This window comes from Dermacentor andersoni, chromosome 8, assembly GCF_023375885.2.
Source record: "Dermacentor andersoni chromosome 8, qqDerAnde1_hic_scaffold, whole genome shotgun sequence".
Taxonomy (NCBI): domain Eukaryota; kingdom Metazoa; phylum Arthropoda; class Arachnida; order Ixodida; family Ixodidae; genus Dermacentor; species Dermacentor andersoni.
Genome location: NC_092821.1, coordinates 78,232,240 through 78,257,788, shown reverse-complemented (window position 1 = coordinate 78,257,788; position 25,549 = coordinate 78,232,240).

Below are 25,549 nucleotides of genomic sequence, written 5' to 3'. Positions count from 1 at the left end.
ACCAGCGGAGCGACAAGATGTAGCACGCTCGCCGAATTATGCTTCACCTTCTGGCAGCAACCAAGACAACGACGAACAAGTTGTCACCATGATAAGGGCCCTTATGAACACGCTACGAGCACTACTGACCGCCATACACACTCCGGCGGCTCGAGGCGCACTTCAAATACTGGATGCCCTGTATCCGGTACTGTCCGGTCTTGAGAAGCACCATGGCTGCTCCTCTACATTCGTTCCTTAGAGAAGTCAAGGAAGCGTCTATCTTCCAATGGAATGTCAGAGGCATTAAATCGCGCATTTCAGACTTTCGTCCGTTTGTTTTTAAGAACAAATTTCCAATAATCGTCCTTTGTGAACCAAACGTTAAGAGCGCCATCCGCCTATCAGGATATGAAGCTTTCATGTCTGCCACCTGTACCGACCGCAGCAAAGTCATCGTTTATATCAGATGCGATTTCACATATGCTTTACACCCAGTGGCACCTGATGACAATCAGTATGTGTGTTTGACTAAAATGCAAGAACGTCGCACTCACGCTCATAGGTGCCTACATTTCACCTTCGAGTCGATTTGACAGCGCAAGGCTAAGTACAATTTTAACAGCGACACCTGGACCATGGGTTATTACCGGCGACTTCAATCCGCATCATCCGCTATGGGGAAGCTTAAAGATGGACTGTCAAGGAAGACGTGTACTATCCTTCGCGTCGGATCATGAGCTCTGCTGCCTAAATGATGGCAGTCCCACCTTTCTGCGGGGATTGACATACAGCAGCTGCCTGAACTTGACTTTTGTTTCAAGATGCCTCAGTGCCAGTGTGAAATGGTTCACGGACAACGAAACGCATGGTAGTGACCACGTTCCAACATATGTTAAAATCGACGGCATACGCAAGTCACACTCTACTACAGTTCATCACATCGACTGGCCTAAATACACGTTGCTCATGGAGAAGAATAGCCAAGAGATCCAGGATTGTCTGCCTGGCAACATCGAGAAGCTAATTAACGCCGCTGCTCAAGAAGCCACAAGATCTTTTAGGCCTGTTCCTAAATTTTCTGAATTCGAAGCAGAATTGGAGCGGCTTCGAGCAATCCGCCGTCGCGCGGAAAGAAGGTACAGGCGCACCAAGTCCATCTACGACCTAAGGGAGGCGAGACGCATACAGAAGAAGATCCAGCGTCGGATCAACTCCCTGCAGTCTCTAAGATGGAAAACCTTCTGTGATACCCTTGATCCGCATAAACCCCTCTCACATATTTGGAGAACAGTGCGTGGTCTTCGATCATCACCGCAACAACGCCACCCCTTCAAATGCCTGGCTCTCTATCAAGGTCGCAGAGAGATCGACGTAGCGGAGGACTTCTGTTTCAAGGTTGCTGGTCTACCGCCATCGTTCGCTACACGTGATCCCCGTGATGTTCCAATCTCGCGAGATTCTCGTATGGACAATTTGTTTTCCATCGAGGAGTTGCAGGCGGCGTTGGCAGCGTGCAGACGTTCCTCATCGCCTGGGCCTGACGGGGTGACATACGCAGCTCTTGGAAACCTCGGTCACACAGCCCGGCATGCACTTCTAGATGTGTACAATAATTCATGGCGTGAAGGAGAAGTTCCAGCTGCATGGAAGTCTAGCCGCCTTGTGCCTTTGCTCAAGCCAGGTAAATCACCCCTAGACGTGGCATCTTATCGTCCCATTGCTCTGGCCAGTTGTCTAGGAAAGGTGATGGAGAGGATGGTGCTGACGCGTCTAGAGTGGTATCTAGAACATTCACATCATCACTTCACTTTATTACCTTAAAGGCCCCGGTTAGGGGGTATTACATAAGGGGTGGGTTTACAAATCAAGGTTACAGAGAGTGATCTTCATGAGAAACAAATGTAGTTAAGTTGTCCGCAAAAGTTGATGAACACGTGATGGCTGCAATGTTCCGGGGAAGGCCATTCCAATCCACTGCTGTGCGAAGAAAAAATGAGGCTGCAAAAGTAGTGGTGCGAGCACGTGCGCGTGCGATTGAGTAAGGATGGGACGTACGGGGGGATATGCGCGCCGGTGGGATGATATACGGTGCTTGATTGAGCGGACTGTGAAATAATTTGTGGAACAAACAAAGACTGGCGATGCGGCGACGCACAGAAAGATTAGCAAGATCAGTTTTACGTTTTAGGGATGATATGCTTATGTCGTATGAATATGAAGAATGGATGAACCTAGTGGCAGGATTTTGTACAGATTCTAGTTCGTTTCTTAAGTATGCTTGATGCGGGCTCCAGATGGGTGCTGCATATTCTAGTTTTGATCTGATGAGTGATTTGTACGCGAGAAGTTTTATGTCTGATGGTGCGTGACGCAAATGACGCTTTAAAAAACCGAGGGATCTGTTCGCGGATGATATGATATTGCTGATGTGTGCGTTCCATGAAAGGTCAGAGGATAAGGTGACGCCTAGATATTTGTATGTTGGAACTTGTTCGACAGTGGAGTGGGAGATTAGGTATGAGAATGATAGGGGATTAAGTTTGCGATGAAAGGAAACGAGCTTGCATTTAGTAGGATTAAGCTTGATTAACCAAAGATCACACCACTGTTGTACAAGGTTAAGGTCATGTTGGAGTGTAGTTTGATCAGAAATCTTTGTAATTGTGCGATAGATGACACAGTCGTCGGCAAATAAACGGATATGGGAGGATACATGTACAGGCAGGTCGTTAATATATATGAGGAATAGGAGGGGTGCGAGTACAGATCCTTGGGGGACGCCGGATGTTACAGGGAGGGAGCTGGAGCGGCTACTTTTAATTGAAACAAACTGGGAGCGTTTGTTGAGAAATGCTACGATCCATGCGAAAACGTTAGGGTGCAAATTCAGCTTGGAGAGTTTTAGTATAAGGCGTTTGTGTGATACTGTATCGAATGCTTTAGCGAAGTCGAGAAAGATTGCATCGGTCTGAAGGTTGAGGTCGAGATTAGAGTGTAGATCATGAAGAAATATGGCAAGTTGGGTTTCACAAGATAAAGATTTACGGAATCCGTGCTGGGAAGGATGAAAAAAATTGTTAGTGTCAAGGAAGTGCATAATGTGAGAGTATATGACGTGTTCCATAATTTTGCATGGGACGCTTGTTAGAGAAATGGGGCGGTAATTTAGCGGGGATTGTTTGTTACCTGATTTGTGGACTGGAATGACCTTGCCCTCTTTCCAGTCGTCTGGTAAGATTCCTGTTTCAAGTGAAAGTGAAAAGAGCATCGAAAAATACACTGCAATAATTTCTTTAGTATTTTTTAACAGTTTTGAGTTAATGTCGTCGACACCAGCCGATGATGAAAGTTTTATATTGTCAATGAGTGATGAAATGCCAGCGACAAAAATTTCAACAGGGGCCATCATTGGCAGTGTCGCAGTAGGTGGCGTAGGAAGAGGCAAGTCGGCTTCTTCAGTGAACACGGATGAAAACGCGATGTTAAAAGTGTCAGCACAAACAGCGTCGCTCATAATTTCGTCTTTATCGCTTATAAGTGTGATGTCATGTGTTTGTTGTGGGTTTATGACTTCCCAAAATTTTCTAGCGTTAGTTTTTTGAATTTTAGCTAAGTCGTTATGATAAAATGCTTCTCGCGCTTTCCGAATTGCAGTGTAATAAGCGTCTTCCGCAGAATAGTACCTGTCCCATGCGCTCTGACTTCCATCACATTTCGCAGTACGAAAAAGGCGCTTTTTCTTATTTTCGAGTCTTTTTAAATTTTTACAGCACCATGGTTTATTTTTATTGGCAAGAAAGCTCGCCGTGGGGATGAATTTATTAGTCAGGTCAGTAATTTGGTCTTTAATCACTAGCCAGTTGTCATTGAGGGAACGCGAACCGAAATTGGATTGGAAAAGAGGCAGAAAATCTCGTAATTCATTATTAATTGCTTCATAGTTAGCCTTATCGTACAAGTGAATTGTTTTGCGGAAGACGAGACGTGTTTTGGGGACGAAGTTAAAAGTGGTATGAATGACTTTGTGATCGCTTATTTCTCGTAAATATGCAATAGATTTTAAGCTTTCGGGGTTATTCGTTAGTAGAAGGTCAAGAATGTTTGAGGATTCACAAGTGACGCGCGTCGGTTCTGTTACTTGTTGGATGAGGCCAAAGTTGAGACAAACATTAATAAATTCGCTTGCTTCGGTATTTCCTGAAGTTGGTGAAGCCTGATTGAGCCAATTAATGCTAGGGAAGTTGAAGTCTCCATAAAGGAGGATGTGTGCATTGGGGTGTTTTTTAGTAAGCTGGGATAATATTTCATTAAGTTCGATGGCGAAATCTGGATGAGTTCGAGGGGGCCTGTAGCATACCCCAAGTATTATTGCTTCGGGAGGGGCACGACACATTACCCATAGCGATTCCAGTTCTGAAGATGTAATGATTAGAGAGCATGATAGTTCTTTGTTAGTGACGATGAGTACGCCCCCGCCACGTGCATTTTTGCGGTCGTGGCGAAAAATGTTAAAGTTCGGCAAGTCAGCCAGTGCCTCCGTATCTGAAATGTCGTCATTGAGCCATGTTTCTGTTAGTATCAGTATACTACTGCCGGTTGATTGTACTAGATTAGACAGGAGCACGCGTTTCGGAAGAAAACTACGTATGTTAGTATAAAGTACAGAAAATGAAAGATTCGCTCTTGCGCATCTATGGTGCTGATGGCGTGGTTGCTGACGGCGACATGATCCCTACGATACGGCTTTGACAGTTCCTGATGCAGTGTCAAAGATATATCGCTGGGCTCCAATATGCAATGTTTTGTAACGTAATGAAAATGGTACGGATTTGCTCCTAGCAAAGGCAATGAGCTGTTTTCGGGCGGTTAGAACTGGACGCGTGAAGTCTTCCCCAATGCTGAAATTTGTGCCTTTTAGTTTTGGACCGTTTGAGAGGATAGATTCTTTAGTTTTGAAGGATGAAAGCTTCACTATGATGGGTCGTTTGCGGTCAGTGGTGTAACGCCCTAATCGATGTGCTCGCTCTATATCTTTGGGCTCGACTATAAGACCAAAGCGTTCAAGACAGTGGCTTACGATTATTTGCTCCGATTGAACGTATGCTTCCTTAGGGTTAGTGTCAGGAAAACCGTAGAATATTAAATTGTTGCGCCGGGAACGGTTCTCGAGGTCGTCAAGGCGCTCTTCAATATCGCACATACGATGGGTTAGTTGACCGGTCTTAGTGCTAATGGCGTCAACTTCTGTTCGGAGAGCTAAAAGATTTTTGCAGAGATTTTCTAAGTCTGTGAGGCGGGTGCTTAGATTAGCAATAGTGCAGTTTGTGCTCGTTAGCTGGGTTTTGAGGCTCTGAATCTCGGATATTAGTGTGGCCTGGCCAGTAGACAATTTTTTTAGTTCGTCGAGGACGGCTTTTTCAGGACCGGGGTTTGTCTCTATGTCCCCTGATAGCAGTAGCAAGGCGCGTATGACTTCAATACATTCAGAAATAAGTAAAATGCAGCACTGTGGGCTTGGCAGCTGCACCAAAAAGTAATCACTTGATTTTTTAGAAGGAGCTTGATACCAACTACTAACCTGCATGATCAGGATGAACTGGTTAGCGGTCTGTGTGGTGGCACAGCCGCGAAGCCCACAGTGCGCGGTGGACGGTGGTTGCAGCTTTATAGGTTGCGCATATGATGTTGTCGACGGGGATACGGTAGCTGGATTAGCTTCGATGATCCACAGCGGGGCTGGAGGCGCTGTCAAACGTCCTGAAGCATGGGCGACAGGGAGGAGGCAGACGCTGGGTTCGCTTCCGTTGGGTTCATGGCGTGAAGGAAAAGTTCCAGCTGCATGGAAGTCTAGCCGCCTTGTGCCTTTGCTCAAGCCAGGTAAATCACCCCTAGAAGTGGCGTCTTATCGTCCCATTGCTCTGGCCAGTTGTCTGGGAAAGGTGATGGAGAGGATGGTGCTGACGCGTCTAGAGTGGTATCTAGAACATTGCAAGTTATATCCTGACGCTATGGCAGGCTTTCGACGCGGATGCTCTTCTATAGACAACGTCATAGATCTTGTCTCGTCGGTTCAGCACGAAAAAAGCCTCAGGAGACTGTCAGCGGCGATGTTCCTGGATGTTAAAGGCGCATATGACAACGTAACCCATCAAGCCATCCTGGACGCCTTGGGTGATGTCGGCCTCGGCGGCCTTGTATTTCGGTGGATATCCAGCTTCTTGAAGGACAGGTCATTCTTTGTGCAAACAGAGGACGGTGCGTCATCACAACGCAACACCTACCGAGGCGTACCACAAGGCGGAGTCTTGAGCCCCACTCTATTTAACCTGGTGCTCATCGACCTGGTTCATACCCTTCCGGAATCCGTCCATGTGTCGATCTATACAGACGATATATGCATTTGGTCATCAGGAGCGACGCGTCCTCAGGTGCGCGCCAGACTTCAAAAAGCGGCCACACTAACATCAGGTTATCTTCGAGCACGAGGTCTGGAGCTGTCCTGCGAGAAGTGCTCTATAGTCGCTTTCACGCGTAAAGCAATGAAACCGTACGTTATCAGAATTAATGCACAGCCAATTGCCTACGAGAAGACGCACCGCTTTCTAGGAGTGATAATCGATCGAGACCTTTCCTGGAGTACTCATATCTCCTACCTAAAAAGGAAATTAGTCATGATAACCCACGTGCTCAGATTTCTTGCGGGAAAGTCATGGGGTGCGTCTGTGAGTGCGATGCTCCAACTCTATAACGCACTGTTCCTTGGTCTCCTGCGCTATAGCTTACCTGTACTGGGTGGGACCGGCAAGACCAACCTCCGTGCCCTCCAATCTGTACAAGCTCAAGCTCTGCAAATTTGCCTTGGTCCTCCCAGATGTGCGTCCACGGCAGCAACAATAGCCATCGCGCATGACCACCCCATCAACACGTATCTTCAAGTCGACACGTTAAGGATGCATATCAGGCACTGCGCCCGACTTCCATCGCATCATCTCGCCTCCCTTCCTGCCGCTCGACCTCGTTCAGCGTTTAGCAAGATTATTGCCGCCAACCATAGAACTTTACCGTCGAACTTCACGCCTGCAGCACGACCATCTCAACCGCTGTGGTGCCTCCATCCACTCCAGGCTCTTCGTGTTATTCCCGGTATCAAAAGGAAAACGGAGATGTCAACTTTCGCCCTCAAACAAACCGTGCTTTCAGTGCTACATGAACAGCACAGAGGACGCATCCACGTTTACACAGACGGTTCTGTATTTTCTAATAGTTCAGCTGGAGCAGTGGTGATTCCCGCAGAGTGCGTTACCCTCAAGTTCAAGACATCTCACATTACATCATCGACGGCTGCAGAACTCGCAGCTATCCGTGCTGCTCTGGAGTTCATTGTTCACAAATCATCACATTCATGGTCCATCTTATGTGACTCAAAGGCAGCGCTTCAGTGTCTGATGTCCCCTTTCAACCATGGACCAAATGAGCAACTAGTCGCAGACATCCGACTACTCCACCATCACGCAATCAACAAGGGACACAACATCATCTACCAGTGGATACCGGGTCACTGTGGAATTTCAGGAAATGACAGTGCGGATGACGCTGCCCGGTCGGCTCATGATAGTGCCCAGATTACACCCATACCGCTGTCAAGAACAGATGCAGCCACAAGTCTTCGCTCCCTCGCCCGCGAGCTTACACAGAATCTGTGGAACACCAGGGCATTCACGAACGCACGTCTCCACAAATTGGATCCACGTCTGCAACTCCGCCTACCACCAGGGTTGCCACGAGCGGAAGCAACACTTCTGTGCCGCCTGTGGCTCGGCGTGGCATTCACAAACTCCTATTCATTCCGCATTGGAATGGCCGACAGCCCTACTTGTGACACCTGCGGCTGCGAGGAGACGATTGAACACCTCCTTTGTGACTGTCCCCGTTACGCAGTGCGAAGAAAAGTGCTCGTGACCGTGCTCGAAAAACTGGACAATCGCCCCTTCACAGAAGAGAAAGTTCTAGGACACTGGTCCAGACGGGTTTCGGCACTCAAGGCCTTAAGGGCCTTGCTCAAGTTCTTAAGGACATGTGAATTGTGCGAACGACTTTGACTATTGTTGCGCGTAACATCGCGTTACTGTGTCAATTTTCTTTTTTTTTCCATTTTTTTCCTCTTCTTCTTCTTTCTCCTTTTATTCCGTTTACCCCTTTCCCCAGCATAGGGTAGCCAGCCGGGACTTACACTGGCTAACCTCCCTGTCTTTCCTCTCCTTTGTCTCCTCCTCTCCTTGATGATCATATTGACCCGTGGACTCGTTTATCTTTCACATATGCGAGCTTTTCACCGTCTAACGAATGTGATCACCCTGCCCGGGATGCGCCCAAATGTATCGGAAGTTTCTAAAATATTAATGATGGTTCCGTTGCTCCGGAAGCTGGCATAATCTGATTGCATGTGCAACGCGAATTGTGTAGAAATTCCGGGAAGACACGCGGACACCACCGATTGCCCTGCAATCTTCGATCACTCGTGTATAAAAGCCGACGGGCTTGACCGGCAGTTCAGATTTTCGACGATCGCCGACAGTGTTTGCCGCTATCAGCGTTCTTTGAGTGTAGCCTGTTTTGAGGGGACAGGTTCGCTCAATAAAATACTAGTTTCGTCGTTCCCAGTTTTGCTGCTTTCTTCATCGTCACCACTACGTGACTATGTCGAACATCACGAGTGCCTGTAGGTTGCTTTCGCAGTTGCCTCACTATAACGGCGCCGTGAATACGGGCCCAGTAGCGCTACAAACGACTAAGGTGGTCGGGGGACAGAAGGAAAAACAAACAAATAAGACGCGGGGAGGTTGAAGGCCATATAAATGAAATTTGGGACCACGTACAAGAATAGCAGACAAGTTGCAAGCTTTAGCAACCAAATAGCCCGTTTCGCTGCCTTGACGACTGATTCTGAATTGTAGATACAGAGCAGCTTCTATGCTAAATCTTATTTTTCAAACTTGAATTTGGCCGTGCCACAAGAAGCTCGCCAAAGAGACGTTTTATATACTCAAACTAAAACAAACCACAGTGTTACGACTAACCAGAAATGACGCATGACCCAGAAGAGAACGACGACGGCTTAACAAAGAACACACAAGGCGAGCGGTGTCCAATGAGCGCGCGTCCTACGTTTCATTGCGATTAACATTCTTAGCCTTATTCACACAATTCGCCATTTGTAGCGCATTTCTGTAGCCTGTTTATTCCGGTGGTCTTTCAGATAAAAATAAACACTTAAATAATTGACAGAAACCATATCCTGATGGTTTCCGACGGCAATGGGCTTAGCAATGGATCAAGATAGGGCTACGACGTAATGCCGCCTTGAAAATGAGTTATACATGGGGCGTGTACTGCAGAGGGAGTGCTCCAACGCGCTTACCGAAGAACACTCGGTGCCACCTAGAGGCGCCGCCGTGAAGCCTGTGCATGGCCTCTAAAATGCAGGGCGCGTCAGTGCGCACGAGCTCTGACAAACCAGTCATTCAGCAATCGGGCTCCCCTGTCTCGCTTGGTTCCAGACATGCAGCGCCATATACTGACGCCGCCGAGAAGCCCACACGTGGCCTCCGAGACAAACGTTGAGTGCCGGTCGCGGCGAGCGTTGAGATTGGCTCTCTCGCTTATAGCACATCCGTTCGTGCACGCTCAATGACTCAAGTTGGTGGGACGTTCACTGAAGAGCGGTACGTACCCAGTGCATTCATGGCGCAGCTCGCTGAAGCGTTGGCGTGAAAGGCGTTCAACTGAGAAGCGGCACGTTCCCATCGCACTGGTGGTGCAGCCTGCTAAAGCGTCGAGTTGCCGTCCTTGAGAAAACCTTGTGACGTGGGTTCGATTCTGCTCAGCATCGCAGAAATTTAAACGACCATTTTCGTAATGTAGAGGGGCACACTGCCAGGGAAACACACCTGATTACCCAAGCTGGCGTCAAGTACATTCGTTGAAGAGCGACACACATCTGCGGGTACATACCGAGTGGCCCACGTTCCCATCAATGAGGTTCATTGGAGACCCGCACAGACTGAGGGGCACATACTCGGTAGTCGGCGTCAGAGAGTTTCCTTGAACTGCGCTACATGCCCAGTCTCTCATTTACAGTGAATCATGTTGGCCTGAAAAAAGGTTCGCATAAGAGCGGCACGTATGTACACATTGCATATACGCTCAGTGACCCAACTTGGCCTGATGATTGGTTTTGAACCCTGTTACCTCAGAACAGCAGTCAGATGCACTACCCAATCAAGAACTCACTACCCAGCTCACCCACGAAGGCGGGAAAACGGATAGATAGATAGCGTGAAGTTCCGAAAGAGTGCTAACGCATTAAAAACAGTCGTCAATATAACGCAGGAACACTTTCGGGTGAAGGTTAGAGGAAGCGAAAGCCAACTTTTCAACTGCTTCCATAGGTAAGATTGGCAGCGGTTACAGAAATCAACGCGTCCATGGCAGTTCTGTCAACTTGCTTGTACGCGACGTTACGAAACACAAAGTAGGTGCTTTCTAAGCAGAGCTCCAGCACGCTCACAAGGACATGTACCGCGATTGCCGTACGCTCGCCGAGCCCCTTCCCAACCCCCAGAGCAGCCTTGAGCGCATCCACCGACAGGCCTAAAGGAACACTCACGAAGAGTGATTTAATAGGCCCCTCACCATGGCCAGATAGCACATTTTGTTTATATGTTGGAAGTCTTTACGTTCCCCCTTTGGAGCGCTATACCACAACAATTTTTCAAATTGGCTCAATAATAGCCGAGATAGAAATATTTGTGGGCTGCGAACCTATTGCTTCAGGAAATGAGCGCCGCCGCCAACAAGCACACTCTTTCCACTTGCCCTGTATAGCCTCCGTAAGCAAGATTCCTTCTCTGCGTTCTGCCGTAGCGAACCTGGAGGATGGCGTGGCGCATATGTCCAGGCCCTTCTTTTTATTTGTTCGCTTTTTTGCTGCGTGCCACATTTCTTACGACGGTAGCGCGCAGGGGCTCGTTTGGTTCGCACAGCGCACCATTTTCTGCGCTGTGCACGAGAACACCTGAGTACCGGTACAAGCCAGTGCTATACGAACACTGAGGCAGTCGCAAGCTGATCACAAAGCTAGATCGCGCACTGGAACCCAGCAGGAAATGACATAGTTTCGCTCTCAGCGCGCGCGACTGCACGACATGGCCACAAGCAGACGAAACGTAAGTTATATCTCTCTTGCTACGGTACAGAGTAAAACAATGACATGCAGACATTCGGTTTGTGAGCTTTATTGTTTCTCTAAACTTTAACTTGTCTTCTGAAGCAACAGATTACACAAATAACAGATGTCTCAAATAATTCTCGAAGTACCACGTGACACTATCAGCAACGCCACAACAAATACATGTACGGAGGCGCACGTGCGAAAATACGTCATTCCCCCGTTTTGGAGCGCAGCGCCCGCGAGGATAAGGGCAAGCGGCGTTTAGTTTGCAATTTCAGCTCTTTCCGCGGCGCGTATCTATAGCGATGTAATTCCTAGCAGACGTAATCGTGAGCGCGCATTGCATGCACAGCGCTTGTCAGCTCAATATGGCCGGACGTAGTCAGAGGTTCTTTAACGTCGAATGAAACCACGATGACATCATCATCATCAGCAGATACTTTGTGCGAACTCTGACTACATTTACATTGGTCAGAGCGGAAATTCCTGGAGGCGTCAAACAGCACACGTAGGATGTTAAAATGAGAAAGAGTGCTGAGCATGCGCATACCGCGCTGCTGAACATTAGCGGGGACCAATCATCAATTGCGTGAAAGGAAAGGAACTGGACACAGATGAAATATCTGGGATCGCTGACTGTCCAGATAACAGTAAACAAAATGGGTTGGATTGCATACGGCAGACATAGCCGGCTCCTGACTGGAAGCTTACCATTATCATTGAAAAGAAAGGTGTACAATCAGTGCATTTTAGCAGTGCTGACATATGGGGCAGAGATTTGGAGACTGACAAAGAAGTTTGAGAACAAGTTAAGGACCGCGCAAAGAACGATGGAATGAATATTGCTAGGCAAAACGTTAAGAGACAGAAAGAGAGTGGTTTGGATCAGAGAGCATACGGGTATAGACAGTATTCTATTTGACATCAAAAGAAAGAAAATTTAGCTGAGCAGGTCATGTAATGCGCCGGTTACATGACTGTTGGACCATTATGGTTGCAGAATGGGTACCAAGAGAAGGGAAATGCAAACGAGGGCGACAGAATACGAGGTGTAGCGATGATATTAGGAAATTCGCTAGCGCCAGTTTGAATCGGTTGGCGCAGGACAGGGGTAATTGGAGATCGCAGTCATTATTATCTGGGCCAACTATGAGTTGGCCCATATAATAACAAGACTTCTGACGCCTAATAGTTGTTACGTGAGTGTCTCGTGCAGTTCTTCGGCTTTAGCCCAGTCCTTCGTCCTGCAGTGGACATAGAACAGGCTGATGATGATTATGATTATTATTATGATGATGATGGTGAAGCTAAACTAACATGACGGTAATCTGCCGCCTGCCCATGCGCCAGATGCCTGAACAGTTTACTCAAGTGGACTCAAGCTCGACTTTTCAGCTGGTCAATACAATGAACAAGGCTTCGGTGTGCAAGCCGAAACGTCTAACGCCTTCAACAGCACCCTTTGGTCGGCATTCTCGTAACGCTCTAATATGATAATATTTCCCGGCCACACAAGACGTCATCCAATAGCTGATTTTATTTGGACGCCACACGCAGGGACGTAGATGCAGGCTAGCAATTGCCTCCTCGAGGGAAAACTACACCCACCCGCTTTTCGCATGAACCAATGATGTAGTAAATAAAATCGAACAGATGCAGTGACATGTGTTTGTAGGTAGCACAAAATAAAACAGAACAATGAATTAATTAAAATTTGGGGTTTTGCGTGCAAGAACCACGATATGATTATGAGGCACGCCGTAGTGGGAGACTCCGTAAACCTTGACCACCTGGGGATCTTTAACGTGCCCCCAGTGCATGGGACACGGGCGTTTTTGCATGTCGCCGCCGTAGAAATGCGGCTGCCGCTGCCGGGAGTCGATCCCGTGACCTCGATCGAGCTCAGAAGCTGAACACTATCGCCGCTAAGCCACCACGACGGGTATAATATAGGGTGCAGTAGCCATAATAGTATTTACGTTATCAAAAAAAAAAGTCACATATTGCTACTTAGGGCCAACAAGTAAATAAATACTTTCAAAGTTCACCTACAAGGGCTATTACATGTGTCCCAATATTAAATTTGGTTTCAATCACTTACAACAAAAAAGCCTATTTTTGTTTTACTCATGGTTGGCCCAGATAATGACGAGGCTTGTGACGCCTAATAGTAGTAGCGTGAGTGTCTCGTGTAGTTCTTCGGCTTTAGCCCAGTAGAAAAGCTGTTGTCACGCGCTCTCTGTAATAACTCAGCGCTTCACCGGAGTAGCATGACGAATGGTAATGACCTACAACGACTATTAGCGATGACGGAAAAGTGGACAGCAGGACCGCTGCTCGGCCACGGTGAGCTGTAACGCGGCCCGGGGGCCTGCTGAAGGGACCACCGCGGTTTTCTGAGGTGCTAATTTGGACAGGACCCGGCGGTGATAACGACGTGCGACTGCTTATTTCTTGTCGGCTTCTGGTTTCACCAGCCTGGATATTTGGAGAAATTCGGCGGCAACCGTCATCGAGGCCTTAGTTATGTTAGAGCACAATGTACAATTATGATTGCCTTAATAGCACGGTGCGTGGCAATGGTCCATGTTATGCGCTAGGCTGAGCCCGTATCCTTAGGCGACAATGGTGTAATGGTAACTCGTAATGATCGACGGCTACGTGTTGCTATGTCCCCACCAGCGAAATAGCCGAGAATGTGCTAGTACTAAGCCATCATGCGGAACTAGTTAGTAACCAATTATTGAAGGTTGGAGTGTACGGTAGTCCTGCGGGATTTGTTTCTGGAGGCAATGGCGGTTCAAGTTGCAATAGCCGGGTCTAACTTCGCGTGCTTGGCTGGTAGTTATACCGCCTGATGCTCTGCGACATTTATAACACTGTATATTGCGAAGAATAGAATCAATGTGGGATTGCGACGAGGCCTTGTAAAATGCACATCATCATCTGCTGCTCTTGCTGTGACAACGGCAGACAGCCTTCGCGTGTTGCTTTAAGTCTACAGGGTGACAGAGTGCGCACAGAAGGAGAGATTTTGGAACCACAAAGTCAACCGTCGTTCGCAGAGGAAGCTATGAGATCCCAGGTGCACATTTATTACAACTAGGATGTGTGGGGGGTCTTTGAATGTGCAGTGAACAACCCTGTTGTATGTGAGCCTCCATGGCCCCTTTTCGCCGTTTCTTCTCGCTTGCCTCTCCGTGAGTACGGGGTTGTGACCCAGGAACGACTTTGTTTACCTCACAGCCTTTTCTTCTTTCTTTTCGTCAGTGTGACCGAATGATATTTTTATTGCTGCTCAGTGATACCTGAAGCTAATTGCCAAATGAACCGTTAGTGACAAGTTACTTCTACATTTCCAGAAGACAAAATTGTTTTTATTCGCATCGTTTCCCAGGCTTAATTGTGTGGCTCCATATGGTCGTAATTAAGGATTGATTCCTTCGGTTTGTCTGAGTCTTCGTATTTGTGAAAAGATCCTAACTCAGCAAACAACAGAACAATACCATGAGCTATGAGAGCTTCCTCGTAACAAAATACAAATCATGCATGTTTCACTTTAGTACAAAGGGCCACTTCCAAGGTATGGTCTGACCAGTGAACACTGACAACTCAACCACTGCCTGACTGAGCGATGACATTGGATCACCTGACCGTGACCCACACAAACGTACTCTATTGGGCAGGATAATTTCGTTCACAGAAGAGCGTCAACATTCGCTCAGAGACAATGCTCTGTATCTCTCTTTGCAGTCCGCACGAGTAAATATGTTACACAGCTGTGTCTCAAGGGAGCATCATTCTGAATTTTGCGCATTTTTATGACAAAAGCATTTCCCTGTGACAGGGTTCGTCAGTTTTAGGAACCGGCTGGCAGTCGTCGGGAAAATAAGTGGATAGCCACTCATATTCACTCATCAATAGTTTTTCGAGCTATACACTCACATTCGCGTGTAATCCCACTAATCGGCCTCACGTTTCTACCCGCGCCTACACATACACATCAAAGCTCATTCGGTTTCTGACTAGCCTTCATTCATACTTACCGGCGTAATCCCGCGTACTGGCATTCACCAACGCTTACTCATATTTGTACTTACGTACACTCAAAATCGCTGACAATCACTGCCATTATACATAGTTTCGTGAACTAAAACTCTCGCTGACTTTAGTTCTTCCTAACGCTAACCCGCACTCATTACTCTTCATACTCATGTCCACTCAAACTCACCAGCACGCAATCCTGTTCACAACCAGCCGTCAACGAATATGTGTTAGTGTACTCATGAAGGAGTATGCCGACCTAGCTATGCCGACAGGTCGCAAAATTCAGTTTTCTCAACCGGTTTTGGCTACCAGAGGCGCACGGAATCTATTACTGGCCCCTTAACGTGACACTCGCTCGTTATCCGGTCTCGAGTTACAGTGATTCAGCGAGATGTGTGGAAAGAGACTCGAGCATGCCCATGCCAAACTTTTCAGTGTTGATAGCTCGTCCAAAATGGAAGTGATTCTCCCTCGGGCACAACATTACGTACGCGTCTGACAGGGGACAACCTGCAGCACAAGCGCTGAATGTCCCCACAACACGCACCGCGGTATAATGACATTGTTTAGGGCCGTCAGTCACGCCAGCGGCTGCTGTTTTCCCGTGTGTTGATTCTGCGCACTGTGCTCTTCTCAACGTACGCTTCTAACCAGAAGCTATGGCTGCGAATATATGCGGGAAGCACGCGAGCCGTGTACAAGGCGCGATCGTAAAATTAATCTCCAGTTGGGCGGCCAGCACACATGCAGGCAGACACGCCACGATGGCTCACTCGCTGTGGCGTTGTTCTAGAGCGGAAGAACGAGGTAGTGGCTTCGGTTGCCAGCCATGGCGGCTGCTTCATGGAGGGTGCGGAATGAAGGAACTCTGGTATATACATACCAAGTATTTGGTCCACACTAATGAAACAGAAGTGGTCATCACATATTCGGAGCTTTCGACTATATTGAAACAATGAATTGAATTCCTGGGTTCCACGTCCCAAATCCACGATCTGGTTATGAGGCACGGCGTAGTGGGGGACTCCGGATTAACTTTGACCACATGTGATCTCGGCATCTTTAACGTGCGCCTAATCAACGGGACACCGGCGTTTTCGCATTCCGTGTACATCGAAATGCGGCCGTCGCGGCCGGGATTTTGATCTCGCAACTTCGTGCTTAGCCGCGCAACACCATAGCCGCTAAGCCATCGCGACGGCTTACGCTATATTCGGCGTTTCTCACTGCCTGATTGTCGCTTAGAAACTTTCGTGCTATAATCTAACAAATTGTCGGCGCGATTGCCAAATTGCGAAATTTAGGAACACGAACGTCTGAAGTCTAAGGCATAGCAGTGCGGACGAGTTGGTATGTGGTATGCTCACTGAGCACAAACGAACCGGTTCTGTGGTTCAACTTTGCAGCGCTGCTTTTTAAACGCAAGTATGATATTCCAACTAGCCCCAACGCAAGCAATAACCAGTTGAACGAGAGCTTTCTCGCAACTTCGGTCATTTTCCGATGCCGTCGGCTGGTAATGGCTTTTCTAACACAAAACCAGCCTGCTTGCTCGGCCATGTGGCGAGGCTGAACTGTTTCCCTGCAGTACAGGAAGGAGCAGTCGTGAGGCTCCCCCTAGTCGCGTTTGCGGGAGAGTGCTGGTATGGCGGATCACATTAAATCCTGCTGTATAGAAGTGCACGGCATTTGCACCTCTGCCACGGAACCGAAGCGAATCCTGAAAGCGATGAACAAACGTCTTGCGTAGTCGACGTGTATTCGCTGTACCGCAAAAAAGTTGCGTATAAGAAAAACGCAATGAAACAAAAAGAAAGAAAACCAATAATTTCATCCGCTTTACGACAATACTAAAGGAGAAAAAACTTGTGCGATGGGAAGAAAACCTGAGCAGTCCCTTCGATGTAGTTGGAAATAAAATAAAAATGAGAGCAGAATATTTTTTGCGCAGTATCTAGGTGAGTGTATCAACCAAGCTTGGCTTAACGTAGATTCTGATGAATGTGTTCGATCTGTTGTCTTTTCTGTCTTGCTGTTGCTGTGACTGCTTCGTTGTTCCAGCGAAACCGTAATTATGGTTAGGAGGTAAAATTTGCATTTTAGTATACATGTCTCTCGCTTTGTAGCAAATTGTCATTCCGTCTTGTATTCGGCAGTGACGTGTTTGGCGATTGAAAGTCGATTGAGAAATTGTGCATATCTAAAGGACAACAATAAAAAGGCATAAAGAAATAAATGTGGGACTTGCCAAGAATTGCCTAACCATGTCTCCTGTGTGTGTGTGCGCGCATGCGTGCGTGCGTGCGTACGTGCGGACATATGATTGACGTAACAGACGGACCGACAACACTACCGAATGTCTTCGTTCATTACTTAGCGAGGAGAGATGCACCTAAAGTAATCACAATATTCCCAAGCTTTTCTAGTTAGGGCATGCCCCGTAGCGTTGTTTTCTTCTTGTTCTATACTTCTACATATCTATTCTTATTATAGACTTCTTTTAGTATGCTTTACTTATGACTTTTAGGCTGTTTCCTTGTTCCTCGTTTTTAAACTTCTTGTTTTGTCTTGACTTACGATTCGGTATAGCGAGGCATACAGTGACAAAGCCTCCCAAAATGCGCAGCCAAGAAGCAGCACTGACATGAAGCCGCAGAAGGTCACAGCAGATACGGCTGTGTGACGCAAAATAAACAGCCACATGAAACAACCACGCCATATGAGCAACACGAATGAGCGCCTGTCGCAGGTTAAATACTCACACGAGTATCGCTCTATCTTCTGGCCTCGTACGTCCGAATAAATAAAAAGGGCATGAACTAATGAGCTCAATTACTTAGGTGTTTTACTTTGTGAACCAAAGCGACACCTAAATTGCTTTCCCGTTCTCTAACGACTGTTTCTTTGGTTCAGTAATAACTGATGAACTTTAAGGATAGCAAGAAGGGGAAGAGTGCCTTCGTGTTATGCTTGCTGTAGGAGTATGAAAGTGTTTTGATAGTGTGCTATAATATTAAGGCCTCTTCCGTTCTTGCTTCTCATTTACATTTTTGACTAAATTTTTGACATAGTTCACTGTTTATGAAGCCTAACCTCAACTACTTGACGGAAAATGAAAAAAGAAATTATATTTACACATAATGATAGACGAGTACCCAAAGATACAGTGAACTTTAAAGGATGATAATTAGGGTGATTAACAGCTGTGTCGAGGAAAATTATGCAGCCCCAACCTGTTTTCCTTATACTTTAGTAATCTGTCACTGATGAAGTTCGCAAATGCGATGACAGATGGTGTGCAAGTTGACAGAACTGGAAGCTCAGGGATGGACAAAGGCAGTGTCGATCACCAATAGGTGATCGACGCCTAAGCTAACCTAGGCTTCGGTATATAGATGGGCTTTTCGGTATTTTTGGAAAGCTGAAATTTAAGGCTATCAGTCGTTTCCATTCTAGATTCGAGGCTAGCAAAGAAGGATAACCTAACAGGCATTTGTGGACGCTTATAAAACACTACGCCATCGCACTATGAGTTTTCAAGGAAAGGCTAAGCGAGATTTTGCTTCCATGATCAGCAGGTTGTGTAGATGCTTCACATAACAACTTCTCGCACATCCGGCATGCTTCCAACAATAGTGACTCGCGCTTCGTGTTAAGCGTGACATCTAACAAAAAATCATTTTCAGATAGCCTCACTATAATACTGAATCTGGAAAATTGAGCAGTTACCGCGACTCCTCTTTTAAGTGTGGTGTACGGCACATGGTTTTAACGCCGCTAATAAGATGCAGAGAGGAATAATGAGACTTTTTGGGGCAACTAGGTAAACATAATGACTAAAAAGTCGTCGTACTGTTTTACGCAAAGCCGTGCCTTCTACTTGAAGAGGACAATAGGCTCCTGTTGTATTAAATAAAAACCGCAATTCCAAGGTAACAAACACAAAAATCCAGAGAAAAATATCAACAGACTCGTCTGATGCGGCGATGGTCAGGATGATGCGCAGTAGCGTACCAATTTTATCGAGGGGGGCGGGGGGGGGGCAAGTAATCTCCCTCTGCTACCTTGTTTGCTACATATATATATATATATATATATATATATATATATATATATATATATAAATCTATCGCTTGAGATCGCTCTGCCACTGCATTCCTGTCGGCGGCAGAGACGCGACCAAGAACAGAGCTACACTTATGTAAATTTGTATATAGTTTCGGTTTTGACTTGTGCAGTACATGTTCGTTTTGCAGCGAAGCTGTATATGGCTAGCCGATCCGTGCGTCTGTCCGTCTGTCGCATGTACGCCGAAATGTCCTCCGGCGCAACCCCATGCGTATGCACGAAAAAAAAAGAGAAAGAGAGGCGCGCGATTACCTGCCCCAGTAGTGACGTTGTTGCTCTCCATCGCAGCCAAGCGGACGCGTAGCAGTTTCTCTCCGGCTCCGAAATGGTTAGGCCACGCGTCATACGTACTCCTGAGGAGCAGGCAGCTTTCGATCAGCAACGCTGCTAGCATAACCGGGAACGATTTCGTCTAGTCCGTGCCGATGCGGCAGCCCGCGCACAAGAACATGTTCGTGTAGCCAAGCGCAAGCAGCAAGTGCGTACCGAAGATCTGGCAGCCTACCAAGCAGTCGTTTAATAAACCGTAGGGATTAAACCCAGTGATAAACACCGGGGCCACACGTTTGAGCTTCGCTGGTTAACCATCTCTACGAAGTGCTTGGGTGGTGATTTTTTTGCGTATGTTTTATCACAAAGCCTGACACGGAGGGCTCCTGCCAACGGAAGCAGACTGAGTCGGCGCGTAGCCCAGTTGTGAAGAGGGTTAGGTATATAGATGCTGCCTTAGCGGCCGCAGACGAATAAACAATGACGCGTTCTTTTATTTAACGTGTTATTGTCATGATGGTTTATTGGAAAATATTCACTGGAGGTTATACAGAAGTTCATGATCATGACTGCACGAAGCATACTGAGAGTAGGCCCAAGTGACACGTGCTGTAAAGATCGCCTACCTTGCGGATTATCTGATTTCCATTGCAATAAAAAAACGCAGAAAAAAATGATTCAGTGAAAGTTAGCTTTGTCATCTATAGATGTGGATTTCAATCGCACATTATGAATTATTAAGGCCTAGCGTTGTCCATATATTCTGAAGCGTGTCGCGAAGTGCGACACAAACGTCTGTAGAATTGTTGCGATACCTGTGGGTTGTAACAACGTAGGTGTTTTGAAGCACTCTAATATAAGTTAACAGGAAGTAAATTATTTATCTAGTCGTGCCATGTTGAAGCAGAAGGAAAATAGTGAATTTACCAGCAGGATATATAGGGCTTCAGGTTTGCCAATGTAATAATTTACTCTTGGGTGGGCGAATATTCCAAGTTCGGAATACGAATAATCGGTGCGTATTATTTTATTTGCGTTCGAAAACGAACTGTTGGGTACTTTCCAATATCAAAGCAGACCAAATATTTCGCAACAACCGAATGTTAGAGTCTGCTTACTGTGTGGCTGCTGAAGAAAGTATCGCGAATCATAATTATCAGAAGAGAAACAGTCACAAAGTTTCTTTGACGCAATGCAGAAACTAGGTTGGTAATGTAAGCTTTCTTTTCAGTTTTTCGGCGGAGCTGTGGCGCTGCCTAACATTCCTTGGGTTAGATCTCGTGCACATAAGTACCCAAGGATGCATGGACTTGGGAACTGCCGTCTTCGCCGTAGCACAATTGGTAGTGAAACGCGCGCGTAATGCGCAGGTTGTGGGTTCGGCTCCCTTCTTGTTATTACACTGTACAGATGCAAAACATAAACGTCATTGTCATTGTCACCATCAACGAGTTGATTTTTCGCTATATTTTGGTTCCAAAGTTGGCTGTACAGCAGCCCGTCATTGTTGGAAAGCTTATTTGCCACCAGGCTCTAAAGGTGTCATGCGAATTTTTCGTGCGGTTCTTTTCATTATGGTTCTAATGACCTAGCGTTTAAAACCATCCTAATCGTCCGTGATAGCCGGCTGTCTATTCAGTACAAGCATGTTCGTGATTATACTGTAATAAATATTTCGGCTGTAGATATGTCCGTCTGCGTTTTTCTATTCGGTATTCTATTCAGTATTCGATACTTACTATTCCTATTCGATTCGTTTATCGAAAAAGTCGATATTTGATCGCCTAGTTCTCTTATTCCTATAAAGGATTATGACAGCTTAAAGTTTTCATCACGTCCAGACTGGAAGTTTACAAATGCAGCCCTGTTTGAATGATCACAAACAACGTTGTTTTCCCAGCATGAAAATGCACTATGTCTGCCTATTATCCCTAAATTTCTTGTGCTACTTGACGTTCGTTGCGCGCAGAACTAGGTTTTGCGGAACACGCTTGCCCGCGTGTTGTTTACACGGCGATGACAGTTTCCCGAGCTTTGTACAGGCTAATTACCACATTTTCGCAAATGATCTGGTTAACGGCTACCTGAAGGTAGCCGTGAAGGTTACCTTCAGGTGAAGGTTACCGTGAAGGTTAAGTGAAGGTGGCCTTACTTGAAGGTTACCTTCAGGGTACCTGAGGTAGCTTAAAGGTAACTGAGGTAGCCGTGAAGGTTAGTACTTCACGGCTACTTCAGGTAGCGAGCCGTGAAGTACTGATTGGTCCGAAAGCCTTGAGAGTAGGGAAATGATTTTCTCAGGCGCGCGTAAACGATCTCAGCCGTTCCGATAATTATGCCTTTTTTTTTTACGCAGTCGATATGCTGTGTTCTAAATATGAACGCAAAGCTTATTCCATTTGGTCTTGGTAATTTATCTCTCTGACACGCTTGGACACGTCTGCCAATCGAATGGATTTGGTGACACCACTGAACCCGCAGCGTTTAAATGCATTCAAGTGGGTTTTGCTGATGAGAACGAAACTTAGATTCTATTAGCACTATGATGGCTACGATGACCACTGTGCTGTGAAGAACAATCAGAATGCGGAGGCAACTGTTGGTTCATTATGGTCGCGGAGCCTATGCATCGTCCGAGTTTTGGCCGCTTACATGCACATTTCGAATATCAAACTCAGTTCTAGAAGGCTATTTCTTAAGCAACCTTTCTAACATAAATATCAGCAATTGTTCATTCAAGCCACTGAAAAAGTCGCCGATTGCTAAATGGAAAACTTCGCTGTAAAAAGAAAAGAAAGTCACTAAATTTAGCGACCAAATCGCTAACATGGCAACACTGTATATATACCGGTAAATTAAAAAAAATACAAATCTGATCTTGTGTTTTCGAAGATGATTAGGTTGGACAGCCCCAAACAAGCAGGGGATGACGCGAGGGATGGCAAAACAAACTTGTTTCCGACTGTCCAGCGAGAGCTTTCTGAGAAATACAGATTTGCAAGGCACGTCCCGTAGGCGTCTCGTACTGCAAAGCACTGTAGCCCTTAAGTGCTGCAGCCCTTAAGTGCTGTAGCCCTTAAGTGCGGCCGACCGAGCGCCATCTGCTAGAGCACGTCTATAGCGGCGACACCTGAAAGACAATCCTGGCTGTCCGAGCAGGGGTTGCGTCAGAAAGAAATCGTACCTACGTGGGCGCATTTCTGTGAGAAAACTTCGCATACAGTACTCTGTTGTTTTCCGAGATTTGTCAGTGTGCAGCCGACAGTGCCCGCTTTCAGAAATTTCTGTGTGTGTAGGGCGGTGGTGCAAATGGCCTGCTTTGCCCTTTGACTTCTGAATGTGGGTGGGAAGGGGCAGAGGTATGTCTCCCCCCGAAGTGGTAGATACACTTATGACAAGCGTGGTGTCACGAAAGCACAGGCAAATATATAGCACATCTCACTTGATAACCTCAAGCACTCGCTGTCATAACGCTTGCGGGATGAAGAGCGCTGGCTCGGAGAAGTGAACGCTTCGTGCTGCCTCAGTTTCACGCCGAAGACACCTTTCCTAGCCAAATAAATGAAAGCAGTCTTGAAAGTACTGGGAACTCCAATTGCACAACATAGGTTCAATTCCACTATTGACAGGCCAAGTAGCCCAAATCAATGCCTAGATCAAGACTTGAAATTAGACTATACTGCAGACTTGCAGATGTGTGGAAATTTACCAGCTGCAACGGAGTAGACCCTGTGTGCAATATACATACTGGCTATGAGTGCCCTTAAGAACCAATGTGGCCGAGACCCGCGTGGAGCTGGTGGAGTTACCAGAGCGCCATTATCAGGGCTTCAAGCGGCTTTATGCATACTGGAATGATGTTGAGTGATTTCTGATAGATGGGGGACACAAGTGCCCCTCCAGCCCCTTTTCGGTAGATAGACCTATGATGTCGTCTGTTGCATAATTATTGCCTGCCGGAAGAACAGTCCGCGTTCACGTCTCGATTACAACTGGATGTGTCTTTTTCCTTGTCTCTTTTTGGACACATTTCCCTTCGTTGAACATGTTTTCATTTGAGAAGCTGCACTTAGAGCCGTTGTCTGAAAGTTTACGTACCCGCCCTGGTTGGTCAGTAGCTGTGATGGTTGTGTGCCGAGCACGAGGTCGCGGAATCGAATCCCGGCCATGGCGGCCGCATTTTGATGGGGGCGAAATGCGAAAACACCCGTGTACTTAGATTTATGAGCACGTTAAACATCCCCAGATAGTTCGAATTTCCGCAGTCTCCAGCTACGGCGCGTCTCATAATCAGATCGTTCTTTTGGCACGTAAAACCCCATTATTAAAATAATTTAAATTTGAAATTTAACTTTGTTTATAGAGGACGAAGAAATTGTTTGTCTTACAATATAGAAACTGCCTTTATCTGTCGTCGTAAAAAACGACAGCTCTATTATTATGTGTGTTCCCTACAGAATACCACAGAAAGCACAAACACACACACATCATGACACAAAACTAAAACAACGTGTATTTCGAGCTATGCTGTTATACTTCTTTTTTGCCAGTAGTCATTATTTGTGTAATACTACTTATATTGTACATAAGTTACGTCTTAGTAGTTTCAGTGGTGCTGAAATGCTCGTCGCTGTTACCTTTATACTGCCTAGAAGCGCTATTGCTCCTTGCGTTGTACTAAGTGATGCCACTTGAGATTTATATTAAGGTCTTCTTTCTGTACATGATCTTTACGCACTTGTTTACGTACGTTTGATGGAAAACATATTCAGCAACAGCCTAATTACCTTGATTGTATTATCTCTCACTATTGCGGCACTGATGCATGTCATGTCTCCTGGTTTCAATGATGTTCGTCTCGTTTTATTTACCCTTATTTCTGTGCGTGACACACGCCTTCTGGAGCCACTACTTATCTGCGCAATAACGCAGCGAATGGCGACGTCGGCAAGTTACGTTCGTGGTGTACGCTCACCCGTCTTGTTTACGGCACGACATTCTCGAGTGTCTATTATTATTCTCAGACGCTTCACCGCAAGTGTCCTTGGTACCTGAGCGCTCAATTTCGAAGCTGTCTTCCGTTCGCCAATATATAGCCCCCAGGCGGGAAGCCGATGTCGAGGGAAGTGACGTGCGTTTTGGCACCCCATCTCGAAACGCGTATGCAACGCACCCTGATTATTTTCCGTCATCGAAGCAACCCCTTCTACACGTGCCGAGGACTACGAGTATATTATAGACGTAAGCAACCAGGTGAAAGTATGCAGGTAAACGCGAGAAAAGATTTACGTTTTCGTGGGTCTGCTCAAACGCCTAAACGTGGTGTTTATGATTTATTGCCATTTATTATATCAATAATAAATACGATGCGAATGGACGCTTCCACGACGAGACGACACTTCGCTGACAGCGAGTTATCATATGTGAGGATGACACGCGGGAAAAAGCACATTTACTTGATAACAGCAGGAGGAGCAACAAAAACTTTATGTTGGACACACGTTGGATCTTTGAATTACTGGGTAATTTCTTTCGCAGGCGGCGTGAGGTGGCCGTAGTAAGCGCTTGAGTTTTGGCGATCTCCAAAGCCCAGTTGAGGGTCCGCAGATGGACTGCGCAATCCGAGCTGGACACCGGTACCTCCCAGTCCGAAGTGTGATTGAGTTAGAGTTAACAAAAAAATAAAAAAAGCCAAGGCCATTATATGTTCCTACAAATATGAGCACAAATTATAATTAAGAGGAACCTTTAGCTCGGGCCCAACCCCGATGCCAGCTATTCCAACACATGTAAAGCACAGAAACGCTGTTCTGAAATACCTACTACGCCGATTTTAGAGAAATTTGTTGGTGTTGTGAGAGAAAATTAGTGACAGTTGAAAGCGCAATTTAAATT